The sequence below is a fragment of the Centropristis striata genome, chromosome 20 (genome assembly GCF_030273125.1).
Source record: "Centropristis striata isolate RG_2023a ecotype Rhode Island chromosome 20, C.striata_1.0, whole genome shotgun sequence".
NCBI lineage: Eukaryota > Metazoa > Chordata > Actinopteri > Perciformes > Serranidae > Centropristis > Centropristis striata.
In genome coordinates, this window is record NC_081536.1 from 3953146 (window position 1) to 3971480 (window position 18335).

An 18335-nucleotide genomic window follows, 5' to 3' on the forward strand; every position below is an offset into this window, starting at 1 on the left:
CACACACACACACATACACACTCTGGGACAAGGAGTTCATTGAGGGAAGAAAATGCGGCTAAGCCCTCTTGATTGCTGGAGCGGCCTTTTCCTCCGACTCCCTTGGGTCACCTGCTGCTTCACCCCACCACCACCACCGCCACCATCAGCTCCTCCCTCTCCTCCCTAACTCTGCCATTTCTCTTTTTCTTTCTTTACATTGTTTGCCCACAGCGGGCCAAGAATGTGTTAATCCGCCGAGCACGCCAGCAGATTAATTGAGGGTGTTTTCTTTTGATCAGGACGACGGTATCTAGCGCTTGAAATATTTAAACCCAATCAGCGGCGATCAATTAGCAGAACAATAGCTGCAGGGTCGGAGTTGAGGAGCAGCGAGTGCCCCCTCGTCTTTTTCTCCTCCTTCTTCTTCTTCTTCTGTTATTTTTTCTGTCTGCTGATGATGACCCCCCGGCCAGCAATCAGGGCAGCGCAGGAAGGATTAGACGGACATTAACTATGATTAATGGGAAAAATAACATGGCAGCCAAACAAAGGCTCCACTTCCATGGCATCTTGGAGCCGCTTTGAAGAGGGCTTCTCTTTTCTTGATCTCCCCGCGCACACACACACACACACACACACCGCACGCAAACACACACATGTACGCTCCCAATTGCATGTGTGCAAATATGCACAGATGTACACACAGATACGCACACATGCAAACACACTCCCCCACACAAAACACACACTTTTCCATCTGTAGGCCGCCTTTCACCCTGACTGAGGGCCTATAAATCAAAGCCTGAAGAAAAGAGAGGGAGTCCTGGACTTGTGTTGGTGATATAAAGGAGCGGAGCATGTGTGCAAGCATGTGTGTGTGTGTGTGTTTGTGAGAGATTTAAGGGGAACTGTAGGGCCATAAACCCCCTGGGCTGAAAGAGAACAAAGGGCAGACATTCATTAATCTCTTTGTGCAGGCCTCTATTCTCTCCACTCCACTGGAGTACAGTCAGCCACACACACTCTGCTGCATTGCTTCTTATGCCGTGTTCACACAGGGCAAAAAGTCGCCTCGGCTACTCGTGCAACTTTGACCCCGGGACCACATATGTGCTTGTTTTTATTCCTCAAGTAAGATGCACCAGTGTAAAAAATGTGGCTTTTATCAACCATGGCCAAAATAACCACTATTGTTGCTTTCTACCTGTTGTGAAAGATGCAGGTATGTCAGAAAACCAAACGCTGTCATGTTTGGATTAAAAATATTAACAGGTGGTCGATTATTTCACCATCTCTTCCAGCCTGGATGACTGCCAGTACAGCCTTTTAAAGCAGTATGTTCTCAAAATAAACACATTTAGCTGTGATTTATTTGTAATATGCGGATAGGAGTATGTAGCGAAAAACGAGTTATGTCTCCGTATTTCACCATCCGCTGTAATGCGCCCACTTTGACAGCCAAGTGAAGTTTAAAAGGGTGTAGTCCAGTAGATGGATGATGTGAGGGTGGATGGGTTGAAGAAGCTGTGGACTTTCAGCCAGGAGAGCAGGGTTCATGTCCCGTGTGAAATCAAAAGTAAACCATTTTAACTTAAGTTATATTGTTTATGTAAGTTCCGTAACTTACGTTTTTTTACGTAACTTGCAGCAGTCACGTGACCCTTGTAACTACTTAATTTCCAGCATTTACGTACATTTACAGTTTAAACTGTCTTTTATAACGTATGAAGTTTTTTTCCCTAAACATACACTACTGGTCAAAAGTTTTAGAACACACCAACTTTTCCAGAATTTAATTGAAAATGATGCAGTTTAATGTCTCAGTGTACTCTGAAATTAATGCACATTTGCAACATTTAAAATTCTTTATTGAGCATGATAGTGTTTTGAAAGTAAAAAAAAGATTCAAAATCACATTTTATGTTGGACTAAAGGACTAAAAAAAGACTCAAAATGACTGAAAAAAGACACAAAATGAACAAAAAAAGACACAAAATGACTTACAAAGACATGAAAAGAATTCAGAAATGGACAAAATAGCCCAAGACTCCATAGAGTTAAGTTGTCAACCCACTTCTTGTTCCCTGAAAAAAGGCCTACTTGTATAATTCTGAAATGTACATTATATTTTACCTTTTTTTATTTACCTCTGGCAGTTCACCACTTACCTTTGTACCCTTTCAAGCTGTTGATTCGACTTGAACTGCTTGATTTTCAATAAAAAACTGGAAAAATTGGGGTGTTCTAAAACATTTGACCGGTAGTGTAGGTCAGTTGTTTAACAACATAAATCCACAGAAACTGCAGCCTTTTTTTTACAACCGCAGACCATACGTAAGTGCTATTTCTAGAACGTGCCGTTGTAGCACGAAACGCAATGCAGCCCGTGCCGCGATACGTTAATATGTGCTCTGAAACACTAGCCGCGATACGTGCCTATGTGCCGTAATTTGTGGTACTGACACACAACCTCTTCTGCCATTTCTGTTGGAGAACTGGATGATACGTCATGATGCCAATTCATAAATAATCTAAACTTTTAAAATGGCTGTTTTCGAACAGAGTTTGGGTCATTTAGGGCATTGCTGACTTCCGCTTCTACAGCAGTCTGTACCCATAATAAACAGATTCAACTGGGTTTTAATTGCAAAAAGTGAATGAAAAGTATGCCAAAATAACTACGACATGATGCTGATGTGCTAAAAGTTTGAATTCATGCTTTGTCAGATCTGAGAAGATGACAAGTAAACAAGATTTTAAATGATTGTTTTCTGAATGGAGTTTGGATCAATCAGAGCTATGCTATGGTGAAGAATCTATACGTTCTCACAACAGAGCATCATGCAAATACCCAAAGATGTTGATATCCTGTATTTGCATGATTTGCATCAACTGGTGCAAATTACACATCTACTCATGTCTTATTGTATCATTTTGACTTTTTGAGTTATCACCCGGTGTGAACTCACCATTTTATGTGACAATTTGCCAAATGTGGGTAAAAAATAACTTTGGCAGGTAACATTTGTAAAGTTGCTAGCCAAATTGGCTGGTGATGAATGAAGAAAATAACACTGTGTCTGTTTGAGTCAGCAGGCTGCAGAAACGATGAGACGTCAGTGTTGCCAGATTGGTCTGTTTCCCGCCAAGACATTTGGGAGGTTTTGTGTGTTTTTCTGGGAAGCGTAATCTTTATCCATCATCACGGCTTGTAGAACTAATCCCTAATCCTACATGAACATTTTGTCGTGACGTGTCATACGACCATTGGCTACGTGGCTACGTGCCTAGCGTGCATGGTATCAGTCACCCCTCACACCTAGCATTTCACTCCTCACGGTACATGCACACTTTAATTATTGTTTGTTTTAATTTATTTTTTGGATCACCCTGTTTTGATCTCACTAAGTAGAAGAGAATGTTTTATGTGTATGTGTCCTCTCCCGTGTTGATAAGAGTATTAAAAACTTGAAAAATATCCTGTTAAGGTAAAAAAAAGTGCTATTAATTTGCAATTAATTGCGAGTTCAATCAGTTTCAATCAGACCATCAGCGATTAATCACAACTAAAAAACTTATATCGATTGACAGCCTTTAAAGAAATGAAAAACAGACTGTAAAGATTGCCGGGTCGACACAAAAAACACTTTAAAAAAAAATTGGCCAGTGGAAAATCTGATTGGCTGGTAACTTTAAAAATCTACTAGCCATGTTGGCTGTTGATCAAAAAAGTTTAAGTTTAAATTTAAAGCCCTGGTGACAACCTGTCGGTTTGTGTGCATGTGTCAAATCAGCCACATATGGAAACTGCTTCTTGAAAAGTGCTTCTTTACTGTTTATGTATTTTTTCCGTTGATGTGGACATAAATAAATAAAGGATTCATCTGTGTGTGTGTGTGTGTGTGTGTGTGTGTGTGTGTGTGTGTGTGTGTGTGTGTGTGTGTGTGTGTGTGTGTGTGGAGCTTCAGAGGGAGCTGGTGCTGCAGCAGGGCCAGGGAGGCAGGATGTTCCCATGCTATGGAGTGTCAGGCAGCTGGCTGGCTCCCAGCCAAGCCAAACCTGTGGCGGCTGGAAGGAGAGCGGCCCAGCATCCAGATCCAGTTACCATTTCCTCAATCACCGAGCGAGAGAGAAAGAGACCTGATGAGCAGTCTTTCCTGTCTACGCAGAGATGATAAAATGATAGATTTGGGAGAGCAGGCTTGGCTGTGGGCAAACGCCCCGCGCCAGCTAAAGATGAAAGCCGCATGTCAAATTTCACTCGGAAAGATAAACTGCCAATTCTCTTGTTTCTTCTTCTTCTTGTCCTCCCATCATGCCCATCAACCCCTGTGGAAAGGAGGGAGAGGTAGAAGAAGGGGGGAGTGTGTGTGTGTGTGTGTGTGTGTGTGTGTGTGTTCTTGTACTTCCTACATAGTGAGGACCAGAACACTTTTTTAACCAACAGACTGAGGACATTTTTGCAAAGTGAGGACATTTCGGCCGGTCCTCACTTCTTTTGAGATTTCAGACTTTGTTTTAAGGGTTAAAGGTTACATGATTATGATAATTAACTGTAACTGTATTGTGTGGTTACAAAACTAACTAAAATTATAGTGAAAATGTCCTTCGTTTTCGTCTTTGTCAACTTTTTTCAGACATAATGAAGATGGATCAGGCAAAGGAAATAAAGGCAAAATTTACTGTGACGTCATTTAATCTCCCACCCAACAAATACCCCTTTACAAAAAAAATAAAAATAACACTAAAACTAATAAAAGCTAAAGGTAACACTTTACAATAACGGTTTATAAACCAATTAATAACCATTTACAAAGTGCTATACAGATTAAATCTTTAAATGTTTTCCAAAAAAATCTTAAAGGTATATGAATCATTTTGAAATCATTTGCATACTTAACATTGGTGTTAAAAATGAGTGCAAAACTATTAATAAACTAATAATTATAATGTAATTGTTTGTTAATGGTAAAGTAACTATCAACTCACATTAATATTTGGCATTTATAAAGGATATATAGTATATATTACCATATATTACCATTCCAAATGGCCTATATATGGTGTATGAATGATGGTTATTGTAAAGTGTTACCAAACTAAATTAAAACTAAAGCACTTCAAAAAAATAAATCTGCAAGGGAATTCACTTTTCCAATGAGGGCCCTCACAAAGATAGAAGTACAAGAATGTGTGTGTGTGTGTGTGTGTGTGTGTGTGTGTGTGTGTGTGTGTACCCCATATGGAAGCCATTCCCCTGTCCCTCCTCTATTTGCTGCTGGGAATGTTTTGGCGTGCTCTGGAGATGAGCGCTGTGATGTCACACACTGGCACAGTACTGCTGTGTCAGTAAAGAGGAGGAGGAAGAGAGGACCAGGAGGAGGAGGGGGGAGGAGGAGGGGGGGGAGGAGGAGGGGGGGGGGGGGGGGGGTGATGGCGGTCGACGAGAGGAGGAGGAGGGGTTTTAGGAGAGTGAATTGCTGAGCCGCCACTTTTTTCTCACCGCACTGTAAATTAGCGTGCTGGTTCCTTGATGGAAAACATTCAGGGGGCAACGCGGAGGGGCCTCCTGAGATCCTCGAAAAAGCGAGAGAGGGCCGTGTTCTGTCGGGGACGGGGCTGGTTCAGGGTTTTGGTGTCTTTTCAATTGAAAAAAGGGCCACGAACAAAACATCTCCCGGCTCCCTCAGGACGAGTCCCAGCAGAGGAGCGAGAGCATGAGAGAGAGCAGATGAGTCCTGATCTGAAACAGCAAAGGCTGCTTCTAATAAAGTCTTTATGTGCCCCCCCCCCCCCCCTCTTTATGGAAAAATCAGAGGCGGTACAAACAGCCCGGCTTCGCACTCCGCTGGAGATAATTAGACAAAAATAGAAGTGTAATTTCCACTGGTGAATAATCCAGAGCTGTGGTGTTGTCACTGATTGTCTCTGGGAGTGGGACATGCTGCAATCTTCAGCCTTTATTCTATTAACAGGCTCTTATTATCAGATAAAGCCCTCACATATTGCAACATGGTCTCACAGGAATCCGTGAAATAGCCACGGATTCGCTTAACTCAAAATCTGTGGAATAGCCACGGAATCACTCAAATTTCTGTGAAACTGACACGGATTTCGCTACAATGCAAGTTAATGACAGTCATATCCTGTGGCTATTCCAACATACAAAGTGATTATGTACATTCACTGAGTGAATATTTAGAAAATAAAACATATATTTCTCGCTAGAAATGTGATCAAAATCCATTTTTATGCAGAAACAAAGTCAAAATATTGATTTTTTCACTAAAAATGAGAAAACTGTCCGCCATGTTTTTTGTTCTGACCGCCAGGACCTTGAAAGTCACGTGACTTGGAACAAACCAATAGGAACAAATATCCATGGAATAGCCACGGGATATGACTGTCATTAACTTGCATTGTAGCGAAATCCGTGTCAGTTTCATGGAAATTTGAGTTATTCCGTGGCTATTCCACGGATTTCGAGTTAAGCGAATCCGTGGCTATTTCACGGATTCCTGTGAGACCAGGTTCCATATTGATTAGTCAAGTTAAGTCCAAGACCTGTTCCTGTCGAGACCAATTAAAAAGACTAAATCAAGTCCTGTTTAAGGCCACAATAGTGTTTTTCCAATGCTGATATCATAATTAATTAGTAAGGATGGACATAATTAATCATCTATCTATAAACATGATTGATCTTCTAACATCAAACTAATCTAACACGCTATGTTGGTGGAATCAACCAATCAGGAAACATTTTGTGCAACTGATCTAAAAAAAAAAAAATTGACAGTAGCCGAAGTCCAACAAGGCATGAAACCAAAACAAAAAGTGGTCTCAGAACTGGACTCAAGACTGAGACCAGACTGGAGTACTACGAGGTTCCTCAGGGTTTAGATCAAGTTCAGACCACTTTTCATTGCATCTGTTGAAAGGATCAAAAGAGGGGAAATCTTTATTTATAAATGTATTTCTGCTAGAGGAAAGATTTTCTAAATGATGTTGCCACAAGCTGACAACTGGAGCTGTGTGTGTGTGTGCGTGTGTGTGTGTGTGCGTGTGTGTGTGTGTGTGTGTTCTATACTGCTCGCTGCTGTTCAGAATCAGCTGAATTGCAGTAATTGGTCCAATTCTTTCTTTATGTGAGCTTCTAGTATTTTTTAGCAGCATCCATCCATCGATACACATTCTGATGACTTTATGATCTCAGTCATTCGTTTTCAAGCTTCTTCAATACAGCATGATGATCATTTTGTATATTTTGGTCCCATTTAGAGTAAAATAGATATAAATGCCGGGGATGCTTTAAGGCATGGCTACCTAGTGAATGACCACGACACAATGGATATTTTTGTCATAGAACTTTAACTCTTTCATGGTGTGTTTTCACTTCATGGAAGCTTTTGCAGCGGAGTCCCGAGGACACATGAGGTCTCGCGAATTCATGCGTAATCAAGTGATATAACCTGATTTTCTACATGTATAACTAGAGAATGTCTCATTTAATGTACAAGAACAATTCATTTACTTTCAAACAACATTTATTGGACCATATTAATAGCTTACCATCCACTCCCATTACTCCTGCAATGGTTTTCCAAGCCACTTCCTTTTTATTGTTGTCTTTATATAAAGGATGTGACGGGTCATAGATAATTGTATGATTTTGGACCTCCAGAATCAACATCTCCTCATCCATGGTGTCAGTGGGATGAAATGACGAGTGAAAACCTCTAACCTGTTGACTTCAGGTCTGTCCCCGCCCATCATCACGTCTTCAAGTTGTGAAATACGATCCGCCGTGAACCCGGATGTTTTATTTTGTGTGTGTGCACGACTTCCTGCCCACAGTCCAAAAATTGGTGACTCTAAATTGCCCGTACGGTTGTCTGTCTCTTCATATCAGCCCTGTGATAGTCTGGAGACCTGTCCATGGGTGTACCCTTCCTCTCAACCAATGTCAGCTGGGATTGGCTCCAGCCCCCCACAAGTGAATAATAGTAAATGAATGAATGAATGTGTTGCCAAAAATATCTTGGGCACATCTCACAGTCTTCAGCAGCAGAACGAGTTCACTTAATGTCGTTTTATCACGTGTCCTATTCACTGTAATAAATTATTTTGTAGTAATTTAATTTTACTTAATATATTTGCTAAAATGTATTAAATATAAATGCGTCCTTGATTTTGAGGCAGTTGTTTAAGTAACTTTAATATAAAAATGGTTGAGATAGAATCTACTTATTTTGATCACATTAAATATAATCTTGATGTGTATGTAATTCTAAATCAAGAGCATTTTGAATGAATCCAACACAATAGAATCAGTCCGTTTTTAATTGACAGGCACTTCCTGTTAAGTTGTTATTAACTCAACTTGTAACGTAGTTAGATTTAATTAATAATATTGCGTGCAATCTGTTGCCTCAATTTTATTGAGTAGCTATTGTTTATCTTTTTTTTTACAGTGTTGAAGTCTCAACTGTCAACTGTGTTTCAAGACAAATTCTCTTATCTCGATCTTAACAAAATAGTTTAAACATATCTAGTCTTCAATATTGAGATGATACAAGTCTGAATAACCTCACACTCCTCCCCCTCTTCCTTTCAGTTGTTGAGAGATCTGATCTTCTGCTCTCCGGTTATAGATTTGGACAGAAAGGGGAGGCCAGTCTTTACGAGAATCAACTGTACTGACTGTGGCACACATGGTGGTTGTGTGTGGGGGTCGAGGCGGGATTCTGTCATACACACCTAAATTTAAGCCATTCCCAGAGGCCAGGCCAAACAAAGCCTCAGGAAAAAGGCCCCTGCTCGGGTACGGTGGGCCGGCGCAGCGCTGCTAGTCTGAAAAACAACAGGAAACACATGTGGAGGGCTGGATACAGGGAGGGGACGGCAGAGCAGCCAGGAACCAGGATCCCAGGACTGAGACCCCACCTGACCCTGCCGGTTCCCACTGACACTTCCTTATCCGCTACATCGGGGCAAAGGTCGGGGCGGAGGGACGGGCAGCAGATGTCAGTGCTGAGCTCAGCGCCAGGAAGCAGCCTGGGCACGGAGCGAGGGATGGAAGAAGTGATGGATGTTTTTGTGTCCAATCTATGGCGTTGTCATGCTTACGCAACACATAAACATATAGTCAGGCGGCTTAGCCAAATAAAGGGGACACGTCGGACAAAAGCACCAAATTTTTCCACTATAAGTTTCAATTTTTGGTAGGAGCCACTTCATCAAGATTGTGGATCGGAGATGGCAGCCATATAAAGTCTATGAGGAATGCTATATCTTCTAAGCCACTTAGAAGGTCAATCTGGGTGTCAAAATCTACATTTTTTGGGTCAAGAAATCATTTAAAGCTATTGAGAATATCACTATCATGATTATTTGATCAAATAGAAATTGTCATTGTCACCCAGACTGGTAGGTCTGCAAGTGCTGCAGCAGGAATCCTGAGCGGAAAATGTTTGGAGTCTATGTTCACGGGAGAGAGCGGATTAGCTGCCATGTACACTGCTCAAAAAAATCAAGGGAACGCTTTAATCTCATGTCAGATCTTGATCAACAAATTATTTACAGTGAGTCATCTAGTGATATTCTCAATAGCTTTAAATGATTTTTTGACCCAGAAAATTTAGATTTTGACACTCAGATTGACCTTCTAAGTGGCTTGGAAGTTATATTGGTTCTCATAGACTTTATATGGTTGCCATCTCCAATCCGCAATCTTGATGAAGTGGCTCCTACCAAAAATTGAAACCTATAGTGATGGAGAGCATGTGGAAAAAATGTGGTGCTTTTGTCCGGCGTGTCTCCTTTCTTCTTAAATCTGGTCCTAAGCTGCCTGACTAATAGCCTTAATGCTCCTGCAGAGCTTTTCCTGCATTATAGATCAAATCAGCACTATATATCTTGATATTTATAAGCAAATATAACAATTTTACCAGGCAGCTGGGACTGGAGAGCAACACCTGTGTCTCATATTCGACACTGAAGTGGACCAGGGTCTTTCAGCCATGTTTGTTTTGGGAACAAAGCGAGTGGGATTACCGAATGACTTGAACAGAGGCTGAAATGGGGTGTCAGCTGAGATGTGTATGCAGCCTTGTCTTACTCAGGCTCATACATAAGAGATGGATCACTCACACGCACCCAACGCCCCTCATCATCATCATCATCATCATCATCTTAACCGTCATCTTCTTCTTCTTTCCTGTACTTCTTCTCTGTCGTTCCCCAGCGAGTCAGACAGAAAGCAGGGCAGAGTTTAGTCTGAGTTTGGGAAACGATAATCTCCTCGTCCAGCCCCTCGATGCACAGCCAATGTCAATGTTTAGCTCGACACAGTGAACAGAGCGAGCCCAGTGCTTTGTGACGGGAAGCCATATCAGTTCCTAAAACTGACAAATGAATACTGAGCACGTCCCTTATCCACTTATTTCTCAGTGATGCACATATAACATGCATTTTTATAATCGTATTTGTTCTTTTTGTATGGTTTCATATCACTTATATTTTTTATGTTACCCCCGTTACCTAAGAGTTATTTGACGCCAAAACTACAGGCTTCATTTTTTTAATGAAACTTGGTGGAAAAATGTAGCATGGACCAAAGTAAAAAACATTACATTTTGGGGCGGTACCACCCATTACAACACGTAGGTACGTATCAGCTCGCGGTAAGGTTTGCGATTGTAAAAAAGGCTGCAGTGTCTGTAGCACTTTAAAACATTATTAAAAACCTATCTATTCTCCTTGGCGTTCAGTCCCAGCTAGGCAAGAATCCTTGGCTTTCTTTTTACTTTTTTTACCCTTTTATTTGTCTTTTTTATCTCTAACTCTGTTTTGGATTGAGTTTTTATTACGATTTTATTCTATTTTATTTTATTGTTTTACTGTTTTTAGTATTTTATTGTTTTCATTGTTTTTATTTATACCTATTTGTGTACGATTTATTCTATTTTAATAACTGTACAGCACTTTGGTCAACTGAGGTTGTTTTTAAATGTGCTCTATAAATAAACTTTGACTTGACTTGACTGACCTAGGTTTCGGGCAAAACATTTCCTGGTAAGGGCGTTATAAAAAAAAGACAAAAGACAAAAAAAGACAGTTTAAACAGTAAATGAATGTAAATGGTGGGTGAAATATATCAATATTGCTCGTTTAACCTGTACACACACGACCTACATTGACATTATCGATGGGAGAACAGGCTGGCGGGGCGGATACAGAAATTATTTTAATTTTCATTAATTTTGCAAGGCAGGGCATTTGCTCCCGATCATATTTTTAGCAACATCTGATTTTGCTCTTATTTGGCATGCAAAGACAGGAAAACCAGTTATATAACAATGTGCCGATTGAGCAATAAAAAATCTCCACATTTTCTTCATAGTGTCCAAAAGCTCACGAACACACCAACATCAGAAGAATGACTCTCCAACTTGGGAAACAGGACCATTGGCCTTAGCCGGAGGTCTGCACACTGAGCGCCATTCTACTTTGAGAATGTTTTAACAAGAATATAATCTCCCGACACTCTCCCCCTCACTAAAGAGCTGCCAAAAAGCCAAATGGAAAAAGCTCTGATTTGATAAAAATGTTGATACACTTAACTGGGTCGCCTTCGATTATTATTTTGCACTCACAGATAAAACCTTCTCCAGCAGCAGCAGCAGCAAGTGGTTGACAGGCTTCTTTTGCCCAGGATCAGACCACATACAGGTCTTTTACATTCAAGGAACTTAACAACCAGTAACTAAATGTGTAGTGATCATGACAGCTTCCGCTTTTGTTTGTTTTATACAAATATCAAGTCCATGAAGGAGATGTGCAAATGGTGACACACAAGATACTGAACATTGAATTTCTTCAACCTGACCCCCAACGTGTTCAAAGGATTGTCCCTTCTATGCAGATACCAATATCAAGATGTTATGGATGTTGATCTGAAGATTAGTCATTAACAAAAATGAATTTAGATTTGCTCCATATACATACATAACCCTAATGTTAATAAACATTAACAATGAAGTTATAAATATATACACTACTGGTCAAAAGTTTAAGAACACACCAACTTTTCCAGAATTGAATTGAAAATTATGCAGTTTAATGTCTCAGTGTACTCTGAAATTAATGCACATTTGCAACATTTAAAATTCTTCATTGAGCATGATAGTGTTTTGAAAGTAAAAAAAAGATTCAAAATCACATTTTATGTTGGACTAAAGGACTAAAAAAAAGACAAAATGACCAAAAAAAGACACAAAATTACTAAAAAAAGAAACAAAATGACCAAAAAAAGACACAAAATTACTAAAAAAAGAAACAAAATGACCAAAAAAAGACACAAAATTACTAAAAAAAAGAAACAAAATGACCAAAAAAAGACACAAAATGACTTACAAAGACATGAAAAGAATTCAAAAATGGACAAAATAGCCCAAGACTCCATAGAGTTAAGTTGTTAACCCATTTCTTGTTCCCTGAAAAAGGCCTACTTGTATAATTCTGAAATGTACATTATCTTTCAGTTTTGGTTAAGCTTACCTTTTTTTATTTACCTCTGGCAGTTCACCACTTACCTTTGTACCCTTTCAAGCTGTTCATTTGACTTGAACTGCTTGAATTTCAATAAAAAACTGGAAAAATTGGGGTGTTCTAAAACTTTTGACCGGTAGTGTATATATATTAACAGCGTAAGTTACATAAACATTATAAGCTACGTAAACAGCATAAATTACATAAAAAGGTTATTTACTTTTGTACACATGGGACACAAACCTTGTTCTCCTGGGTGAAAATTTTATCGACCCATCCACCTCCCTGCCGCCCGATTGTAATATCCGCCATTTAAACTGTGTTGTACTTTGCTGCATCTGTTGATGTTTTTGAGGGGAGACCACTATCATGCAGAAACTCAACATATTTTCATGTTACGACTGCAACCACCAATTTCCACTCGGGTGCATTAGAGTTTCATCTCTTCCCTCTGGAGTCCATCTTTTATTGAAAATACATGTTTTATGGACAGTAATAACTTTATTTTTATGATATGTAGACAAGCTGAGAAAGCCAGTTGAAAGTGCAATCATAGGAGCTTTCACAGTGTGCCATTTATGTTTCTAGCAAATAGACTATTTATAGTTTTATTATTTATATTTTTTCTGCTGTTTTTTGTGTATAAATGGTTAAAAAAAATGGTACATTTCCATAGACACCTGTGTCTTTTGCTTGTATTTTGGGTTCCTGGCAGCGTTATACTTTAATTAAAATAAAATGACAAATCTGACTGATAGCCAAGTTTGTGTGGAGAAAAAGAAGCCATGCATGTGGTGTAAGGACAGACTGAAAGATGCTAAACAGACAGAAATGAATGCATAGGAAGTTGACAGATTTGAACCAAAATCTCCTGGACTTCAGAGGTTTAAAAACCAACACTGTTTTTCTGCACTGTGCTACTTGCTCATTTACAGTAAGTCTTCTCTGCATAAACTCGTGTTACATGTGCTGACAGAATCGTGCGTCAGGGCCTCGTGTAAAAACCCATAACCCTGATCCCAAATCACGCAGCACTCCTCATAACCTTTATTTCTCAGGGATTAACAGCATCTTCTCCTGTCAGAACATGACGGTGCGATACCGCGCTGCGTCCAGAGTCAACATCCAGACTCGGAGTTTCAGTGTGAGCCGGCGGTCCGCAGGTGTGATCCCGACGTGCCGGGACGAACTGAGAAATGTGATCCAGAAACATGCAGATGAATCAATCACACATAAACCTGCAGAGGCGTTCCACAGCCCTCAGCTAATCGACATGGCAAACCGTTGATTCATTGAGGGCTGTTTATTGAAAAAAATCAATCACTTAGATGCATGTTTAAAACCGTGGGATTGGGGAGTGACTGCTTAAAATTAAATGCGTAAGGATGAATTTCTCTCTCATTTGCTTCCCGTCCTCATTCGGCACGCAGCTCACAGGCGAAGCTATTGCGATGGTAATGAAAATAAATACAGGCCTTGGGAATCCATGTCCATTCCAAGAGCCATTCATCTATGAAGCAACCTCATTCTTATATAAGAGTCCCTATTTGGATTCGGTTCACATCACAGTTTATTTAACTTGATTTCCCTAAATAGGGTCCTGATTGGGTTGCATAAGGGATCTGGGTCCTGGGTGGATGGGTGGTTTGGGGTGGGGGGGGGTGGGGGGTGTTTATGGGGACTAGTAGAAGAAGGAAAGGGTGATCAGGAGGAGAAGAGTGAGAGAATAACGAGCAGGGTGTTTTAAGTTCAAGCTTTAACTTTATGTGTCTAAGTTGGGAACTGGTTTGGCAGCAAGTTACACAAATATTACAGGAATATAAAAGCCAGCCGCTGATGCTGATGACATCATTAAAGTCTCTGTCATCATCATTAACATACATAATACATATATACATACATATATATTCATAATCGAAGCTGAATCACAGTCTTCCTTGTGCCAACAGCATTCTGACCGACACAGTCACCGCATTGAAAAGTTGGAGTGGTTGAATTTAAAGTGTTCATTTAAAATAATCTATTCAGTCAGGCCATGTTCTTGCTAATGTGTATACTATGCATTTAAAAAAATGTATATGTACATGGCCTAGAGGTTAGAGCATAAGGCTCGGTTCGAATCCCGGGACTGATGCGCCCTTGAGCAAGGCATCTAACCCCCCCAACAAAAATAACGAAAACTAGAATTTAAAAAAAACATTTTCGTTGACTGAAATATAAAATAAAAAATGTTTTTTTTTTAAAAAACAATAACTAACTGAATTTTGTATTATAAAACTGACTTAAATTAAGGTGGAAAAGTCCTTCGTTTTCTTCTTTGTTAATTTTTTTCATACAGGAAGCATTGGTAAATGTGTTTATTGAGACTGGGATGTCTGCACGACTATGTGAGTCGATTGCCTTTAAAAAGTAAAAAAATTCAGAACACCCGGAGCTGCAAGAGTGAATAACCTTATTGGGGCTGAGATGGAGAAGGCAAAGGAAATAAAGGCAAAATTTATTGTGACCTTTTTGAATCTCGCATCCCCATTACATACCCCATACCCCATTACAAGAAAAATAAATAAAATATAACTAATAAAAACTAGCAAACTCACTCTAAAAACGAATTAAAACTAATGATAAATCCAAAACTACCTGGGCACAGAAATGTGCTGTCCACTATTCCTAACCATGGTGTGTTCACTGGTGTGTAAAATGGATGCAGAGGTTAAATTTCCCCATTATGGGACTAATAATGGAAAGTTGATCTTCTGTAAACTGATGGGCAGGTAAGGACTAATAACCTGCAACTCTTAATTGCTGCTCCAGAGCGACCTTTTGGCTCCTTTGTGTCATAACTGGCAAGCACAAATATGTTGGCCATGTGACCAGCCTGCCGTCAGGGGGCGGGGGGGTCAAAGGTTACAGATGAGCTCAACACAAGACCAACCAGGGGCCCATGCTTAGGTCTGTTGACCCTTGACTGGGAGTTCAACTATTTACCTGCTGACTTCCACTGACATTTATTTATGGCCAACAATAAATAAATGTATTGTCATCATCAGATACCCCCCAAAACACAAGTCAGGGTTTGTACACTTTAGCAGTGGTCAAATTCAAGCATTTTCATGTTTTAGATGAGTTTTTACATACTAAAAGGGGGAGATTTCACTGAACCATACCAACAGTGATGGTGTTACACTTTTAGGAGGAACGGTCTTCATTTCAGATAGGCTACTCATTATTTTTTACATTGAACATGTGATTATCTATAGTCTATACACTGCAAAAAAAGAAAAGTTGGGTGAACTAAAAATTTCAAGGCAACAAACTTTGATAAAATTTTAAGTTGGACAATTAAACTAAATATTTTAAGTTTTGTTTTTGAGTTTGCTCAACTCTGAATTTCTCTGGCACGATTGTAACGCCGCTATGAAATGTAAGCTAATGTTGTGACCACAATTTTGAGTTAGCATTGATACGCTAATGGCTACTCTTGTAGCTGTAACAAGCAGCGCCGCTAGCATCAGTTAGCCGCTAGCATCAGTTAGCCGCTAGCTTTCGCTAATGACCGAATTTCACAACAAAGAAATAAGAGTTAGCAGAACTATTGTCCCTTGTTTTGAACCCCAACTTAAAGATATAAGTAACAACAACTTGTTTTTGAGCAGACAACTGGCTTCTTTTGTTGTGCTAACTTACATAAATTAAATCACTGTTTTAGGCCAAAAAATACAAGTTGGCTTTTTTGCAATGTATGGATATAGTCAGCTTGCAAGAGAAATACAGTAAGAATTTCAAGCATTTACAAGCACTTTATCCAAAATCCAAGCACTTTTTAAACCTTGAAAATACAACATTTAAATTCAAGCATTTTCAAGGATTTCAAGCACCCGTACAAACCCTGACAAGGGACTCAAAAAAATAAAGAAAAGTGTGAAAATAAAGCACAAGCTATGACAGGCAAAGCTGAATTTGGCAAAGGTGAGGAGTCAGGCAGCCGAGGAAGAAATAACACCCACTGTAGTGAGCTCAGTTTTAACGCTGGAGTGAAGTCACTGGTATCATGTGAAGCTGGATGACCTATAAGGCTTTCAGAGCATGAACCTGGATGGGTCTATAACACTGGATTTGGAAATGGATGTAACAGATCCGATCCCTGTGACTACCAGGCCATCAGGTGGGTGGTGCAGCTTCTGGACCGGGTGTGAATGACGGCTCCATCATATGAAGATGAACAAAGTCAAACATTATTGGAGCCATTATTGTGGCATTACACACATGATTTATAGAATCAAATAGTAAATTGAAGCCAGACTTATCAGAAAAATCAACATGTAACCAGTGGTGGAATGTAACTAAGTACATTTACTCAAGTACTGCACTTACTACTTGGACTTTACTTGAGTATTTCCATTATACTTCTACCTCACTACATTTTAAGGCCAAATATTGTACTTTTTACTCCACTACATTTAGCTGACAGCTTTAGTTACTTTTCAGGTCGATATTTAACAGTAAAAAAACCTGATAAATTTAAAATGATTACGCATTTTTATAAATTAAACCTTATAACAGGATATATAGTTAAAAGGAGCCACACCTTTACACAATTAAAGAGCTGCTTACATTAATAAATCGTGACAAATGATCTAATACTATATTTAGACTATATATCTGAGTGGGTTCATTCTACATAATGAGTACTTTTACTTTTGATACTTTAAGTACATTTGATGCTGATACTTTTGTACTTGTACTTCAGTAAGTTTTGAATGCAGGACTTTTACTTGTAGTGGAGAAATTTCATAGTTTGATATTAGTACTTTTACTTAAGTACCTGAATACTTTTTCCACCACTGCACATAACAAACATCAGTGTGATAAGAACTCACTAAAATGACAGAAAACATTTTTTGGGAAAACATTATTTAACATGTACTTAATGTATTTTTTTTTGTTGTCCCATCATGTCCCATCCACTAACATGGAGGGGCGGAGCTTGTGAGTTATACTGCAGCCAGCCACCAGGGGGCGACTGAGATGTTTTGGCTTCACTTTTGGGGAATTTTCAAGTCGTTCATCATTTTATTCAGTCTTTGGACCCAATATGGAACATTTTGTATCCTTGTCTATAATTGCTAAAAGGCTGTCCTGCATGTGACATATTTCTTTCACTTTAAAGTCCAACACAAGACGTTTCTTGACAGATTCTTTAATCACATTATTGTGTTAAAAAAAGTCACGTCTAATTCCATATAAGCTCAGTTCTCAAACAAGAGAATTGCAGATTTCAGCCAAATCTCTCCTGTAAAGTGTTCCAGGGTTAAAGAGTCTTTGTGAACCAATACTGTTGAACTCCATCAGCACTTGAATCTATCAAAAATAAAACAGTTGAATGCAACAGTTGATTTGGACTCTTGAATCTAAGAAAAGCATGTCCAGGAATTTAGCAATATCTGACTCACAGTGCGTCTAATGGTTTTTAGAGCAGGATAATAACCCAGCGTCTGCTTTTCTAAGACCTTTAATATTTTATGGATGTTATCCGTTTGGTTATTTCATAGCGCATCTGCACCTGAGTAAAATTTAATATCTTAAACAAGCTTTTCATGGCAAACACTGACAGGAAATGACAAGAAACTGGAGACTAAGCAAAGGCCTTCCCATGGCTGCTTGTATCACAGAATATTTTTGCAGATATTTGGCCCCGAAACGTCTGCAGTCAGTACATCCAAAATAAATCTGGAGCTGCAGCTGAGTGAAATACAAACCCAAGAACTTGTCTGCTGATTTATTCAGAAAGACTTTTGAGAGACGAG